Here is a 6,000-nt window from a genome sequence, read left to right on the forward strand (position 1 = left end):
AGTAAATCTTGCATAGTGGGACAAGGTAGAAATGTTGTTCCGGGAAAGGCATAGAATGACGGATATTTTGAAACTGTGAAGTGTTCTTGAATGATTGGAGCTGAGGGCATGAGGGGGATATGTCTGAAGATGATAAGGGATGTTGCCCCTCACAGATACTCTTTAGTAGGTTGCCATGCTCTCTCTCCCAGCTCCTGTGTTAGCTGCTAATGAGATCACAGATGTCCCCTTTGTCAGAGAACTGCCTTCAGCTGAATGGGAGTCATCTCAACAGAGAGATTTCCTACTTCCTGTCTTCATCCCATAGCTAGTGACTGAGTGGTATAGGAGTACAAAAGACCAGTCCCCTCTAGGTAAGACTTGCGTCCAGGTATGACTGACTCTGTGATGCAATTCACGCTCCAAAGCTCCCAGTGGAATCAGGCAAAAGCTGGACCTAAGTTGAGACCACATCCATGCTTAGCTCTGTCCCCTATTCTATCTGACTTTTCTTGATCCCATTCTCCGGAGAGCACCCTTCCGCCAAGAGGTCATGTACACCAGAATCCCATCTTAGTCTCTCCTTAGAGGGAATTGAATCTAAAACAGATTGAGCTCCTGGAAAGGTAGATAAAACCACATTGGGGAGGTCTCAAAAGACGTGATAAGGGGTTTAGATTTTATCGTGTAGGCAGTGGGGAACTGACCACTGCAGGCTTTTGAATAGAAGGACTTACCCAGCTTGTTTTTTGGAAAGGGAACCCTGACTGCAATTTAAATGAAAATGATGTGATAACACTACAGAAGTAGAATTTTTAAAGGACTTGGTAAATGATTGGATGTGGGGGAGGAGGGAAAAAGAGGGAGGAAAAGATAGTTTTGAGCTGTCTAGCCAGAAACCAAACCAAACCTATCACCATCCAGTCGATTCTGACTCATAGCACCAGATACTCCTTGGAAACCCTATAGGGCTGTTCTACTCTGTCCTATAGGGTCGCTATGAGTTGGAATTGATGGCAATGGGTTTGGGTTTTGGGGTCTAGCCAGAGTTGGTGAATTTTTGGTGCCACAAAGAAAATCAATGTGAAAATATCCAGCAAGAGGTTGGAAATCATGCTGTAGCTCACTGAACGTAGATACCACAGTCATCATTCCTTAAATTAATACAGTTTTCTTTGTACCACTGTATTCTACCAAACACAATGACAAATAAGACGCCATCTGTGAATGACATGGAGGTGTAACGAATATGTCAATAGGAGGGGTTAGGTGGTATAATGAAGTTAAATATAAAATTGTCATAGGATAATTTATTAGAACTGATATAGTTAGCAGTTCACTAAAAAGACAAAAAAAATTTTTTTTTTTTTTTAAGTGTACAAAATCAATAGCTTCACCCTATACCTGTAATGGAGCCCTGGTGGTGTAGTGGTTAAGACCTTGGGTGCTAACTGAAATGTCAGTAGTTTGAATCCAGCAGCCGCTCCTTGGAAACCCTATGGAGCAGTTCTACTCTGTCCTGTAGGGTCATTATGAGTTGGAATTGACTCAACGGTAACGGGTTTTTGGTTTATACTGTAATAAAAACTTAGAAAATGAAATGAAAAACAACCCATTCACAATGACCGCAGGACTCTAACATATCTAAGAATAAATTTAATTGGAATGATAGAAGATCTTTATGAAAAAAAGTATAAAACATTACAAAAGGATATAAAGAAAGATGAGAATAAACGTACAGGCCAAACCAGCCTCTTAGGAAGGCCCTGCTGAAACAGTGTTTGTCCTTTTCAAGTTAATCTCTCGCTTGAAGGAAATTCCAATTGGAACTTTTGTGGAATTTGGGAAGGCTTGTCAAATTGATTCAAATATTTGGGGGGAGAAAAGCACCATTATGAATATTTTGAAAAGAAGAATGAGTATGGTACTCACCCTCTCGGAGAGTAAAGCAAATGAGAAGTTAATATCATTTAAAGTTTATGAGACCGGGATCAAAACAGACAGTTCTGTGCAACAGAATGAAGAGGCCCACACAGGTCCAAAAATGCATAGCAAGTGAATACATATATCAAAAAGTTTGCCTCAATTGAGTGAGTAAAGGAAAGGTTATTTAATAAATTGTGTTAGGCCATTTGGCTCTTTGAAAAGACAATAAGTAGGTTTTTATCTTACAGGACGCATAAATATGTTGCATATGTATTATATATCTACTGCAATACCATTATTAACTTGGAGAGGAAAAATGCCTTTTAAACAAGATACGAAATTTCGAAGCCATGAAGAAAAAGATCACAGATTTGACTATGTAACTTTTAAAATTTCTGTACTGTTATAATATGGTACAGAAAGACATATTGAGAAAATGTGCACACCACATATGTTAACAATGACAGACTGAATCTCGTTAATAGTCAAAGAGCCCCTACATAGCCCCAAAAATATAAAAACAGAAAATTGTAAGAACAGGCAAAAATATAAATGCCCAGTATACACACAGAAAGAAGCTCAGCTTTGCTTATAAGGAGAAACCCCAAAACCAAACCCATTGCAGTCGAGTTGATTCCAGCCCATACTGACAGAGTAGAACTGTCCCATAGGGTTTCCATGGAGCACCTGGTGGATTGCAACTGCCAACCTTTTGGTTAGCAGCTGTATTCCTTAACCACTGTGCCACCAGGGCTCCTTGCTCATAAGTACAGAACTGAAAATTTAAACAAGATACCATTTGCTTCTATTTCATTGGCAAGCCTTACAAAGGAATTTGGCACCCTGGTTGGTATACTGCTGTTGGAAGTGTGAATCAGCACAGCTCTTTTGGAGGGCAATTTGTCATTATCTGGTAAAATAAAACAACAGGGTTTCAGAGTATTGTTATTCCCTTCCCAGACCCTCTCAAAAGTATCTCTATTTCTAAGACATCAAGTGGGGTACTAAAACATCTAGGATTGCTGGAGGTAAGAGATGGAAGGAACGACATTGCTGTCACAGTAAAAAATTGCAAACATGGGTGTATTCTGCTGTTAAGTGTGCTGAGTATTGATTGTAGCTTTCCTGTGAATTCTACCTGTTGAGAATGTCAGAGAGTCAGGCAGTGGGAATAATCAGTGCCATCCCAGTCCAACAGAACCATACCAGCTGAAGGTCTGATGGACAGAGGGAGTTGGGGGAGGAGTTGTAGCTATGCTCCTGATATACAGTGATACCAAAAAAAAAAAAAAAAAAAAAACCCAGTGCTGTCCAGTCGATCCCGACTCAGCGACCCTGTAGGGCAGAGTAGAACTGCCCCATAGAGTTTCAAAGGAGCGCCTGGCGGATTCAAATTGCTGACCCTTTGGTTAGCAGCCTATTACTTACCTACTATGCCGCCAGGGTTTCCAGATAGCTAGTGATAGATCTTCCGAAAAGAGGACTTCATGAGCAACAGTACAGCATAAAGCCCTCTCTTCCCAGCCTCGCCCTCCAGTATCAGTTAATCTTAATAGTTTTGTTTTTAACCTTCTGAACAGTGTGTATGTGTGCCCGTGTGCGCGACTCTATAGGACAGAGTAGAACTGCCCCTTGGAGTTTCCAAAGAGTGCCTGGTGGATTCGAATAGCCAACATTTTGGTTAGCAGCCAAGCTCTTAACCACTGAGCTTCCAGGGCTCTGACTCCTGTTTTATCTTGGTTGAATTCCCGGAAGCAGACCCGGGGGCAAGGATTCATATGAAAGTGGTTTCTGAAGGAAGTGGTCCCAGAGAAAGGGAACTAGTAAGGACACCAGTGGGAGAAGCAGGTCAGGAAAGAGGAGGAAGCCACAGAAGGAGAAGTAGAGGAGGGTGTGGTTTCTGTGGAGAGCAGTTGCAGCCTGAGTCTGCAAGTAACTTTGCAATGGCAGCTACACCTTAGAATTGTCAGACCCGAGGCAACAGAACGGGGGCAATACACCAACTATCAGTCATCAGCCAAGTACCACCAGGTCCTTCCGGTTCTCTGCAGGTGGGGCAAAGCAGCTCCATCAGTCCAAAGTTGGGCCTCAAGAGAGTCATAGGTGCAGGCAATTGGAGGCAAAATGTGCAGTGAAGCCAGGAAAAGGCACACAAAACTGATAAAAAAGGCAAGTTGTAGTCCCATATATATGACTTCATTAAAAAAAAAAAAAATTTTTTATTGTAGTGAAAGTATACACAACAGAACACTCACCAATGCAACAATTTCTGCATATAATTCATTGACATTGATTAGATTCTTCATGCTCTAGAAGTAACATCACTCTCTTTGCACTGGGTTTTGGGTTTTTCTGAATTATTCCACCACCCTTAACGTAAACTGCTTGTCTGCCCTCCCTACTCGTGTTATTGTTGCTCTTGTCCACTAGTTGGCTCTGACTCATGGTGACCCCACGTGTGTGGAGTAGAACAGCTTCATAGGGTTTTCAAGGCTGTGACTTTTTGGAAGCAGATTGCCAGGCCTGTCTTTCCAGGTGCCTCTGGGTGCATATGAACTGCCCACCTTTCAGTTAGTAGTCCAGGGCTTAACCCTTTGCGCTCTTTGTTTTCTGTATATTTGCTTATTTAAGTGAGATCATACAGTACTTTTTGCGACTGACTTATTTTGCTCGGTGTAATGTTTTCAAGGTTCATCTCTGTTGTAGCATGCATTAGGACTTCATTTCTCTTTGTGGCTGAGTAATATTCCATTATATGTATATACCACATTTTTTGTTTGTTTATCCATTCATCTGTTGATGGACATTTAGATATGCTTCGTTTTTTAAAAACTTTACATTTTATCAGTCTCTTACACAAAGATATTTAGACTACTTGTAGTTTATCAGTGGTTGTTTATGGCCAACGGTGCTATTCGCAGGCATGTATCTTTTTTCATTTGTTTATTTGTTGGAATTAGTCCTAGCGAAGAATTGTTGAGCCAATAATTTGTGCATTTAAAATGTTAATAAGTACTGTCACATCACCCTTCGAAATGTTATTCTCAATCACACTGGCTCCAACGGTTTCACCATAGCCTCACCATCAATGAGTACTATCAATACTTATGTCTTTGTTAACCTGATAAATACAAAAAATACATTTCATTGTTCTTTCATTTACTTAGTTATTTTTATTATAGTAAGTATGTAGGTAGCAAAACATTTGCCATTTCTACAATCATCGCGTGTACAGTTCAGTGACATTAATTATGTTCATTGTTCTTTTGATTTGATTATTTTAATGATAAATGAGTTCAAGAAACAGTTCATATATACTGTTGCATTCTTTTGTCTGTGAAGGGCCCATTTTGCATTCTTTTTTTTATAAAGGGCCCATTTTTCCATTGGCTTGGTCTTCTTATTGATTCCTAAAAGCCCTGTTCTTTATGTATTTAGAATGAGCACTTTCTCAAATTTATTACCCACACAGCTATTTATTGTTTGCCCTTTGACTTTATTTACTGTATTTTGGCGTCTAAATATAAAGTTTCTTCTACCAAATGGATCAAACTTTTCCTATGTGGCTTCTAGGTTTTCACCCATGTTTGCTTCTAGGTATTTAAAAGTCTTAGTTTAAAAAATATTTAAGTCTTTTATTGTTCTGGAATTAATTTAGTTGTAATAATTATTAATCCAGCTTTTTCCAACTATTAATTTATTTTTCAAACACCTTTTATTAAATAATCAATCTTTACCCCCAATTGGCTAAAAGTGCTGTCTTTATCATAGACTAAATCCCCTTGTATATTTGGATCTATTTCTGGACCTGTTTCTCTATTATGTTTTATTGCTATGTCTTCCATCTATAGGGTCACCATGAATCGGAATCGACTCAACGGCACTGGGTTGGGTTCCATCATTATACAAGTAGTCCCCGATTTACAATGTATTTGAGTTACAACAAACCGCCCTCCCAACCACCTTTTTTTTTGCGTGTGCTTCTTACCCTTAGTAATAGGTACTACACAAAATGTTGCAGTGTGTAATTTGCTGATGGTATTTACACTATTCCATAGATACCCCCTCCAAAGGAAATCACAGATCAGTCTTTGT

The sequence above is a fragment of the Loxodonta africana genome, chromosome 27 (genome assembly GCF_030014295.1).
Source record: "Loxodonta africana isolate mLoxAfr1 chromosome 27, mLoxAfr1.hap2, whole genome shotgun sequence".
NCBI lineage: Eukaryota > Metazoa > Chordata > Mammalia > Proboscidea > Elephantidae > Loxodonta > Loxodonta africana.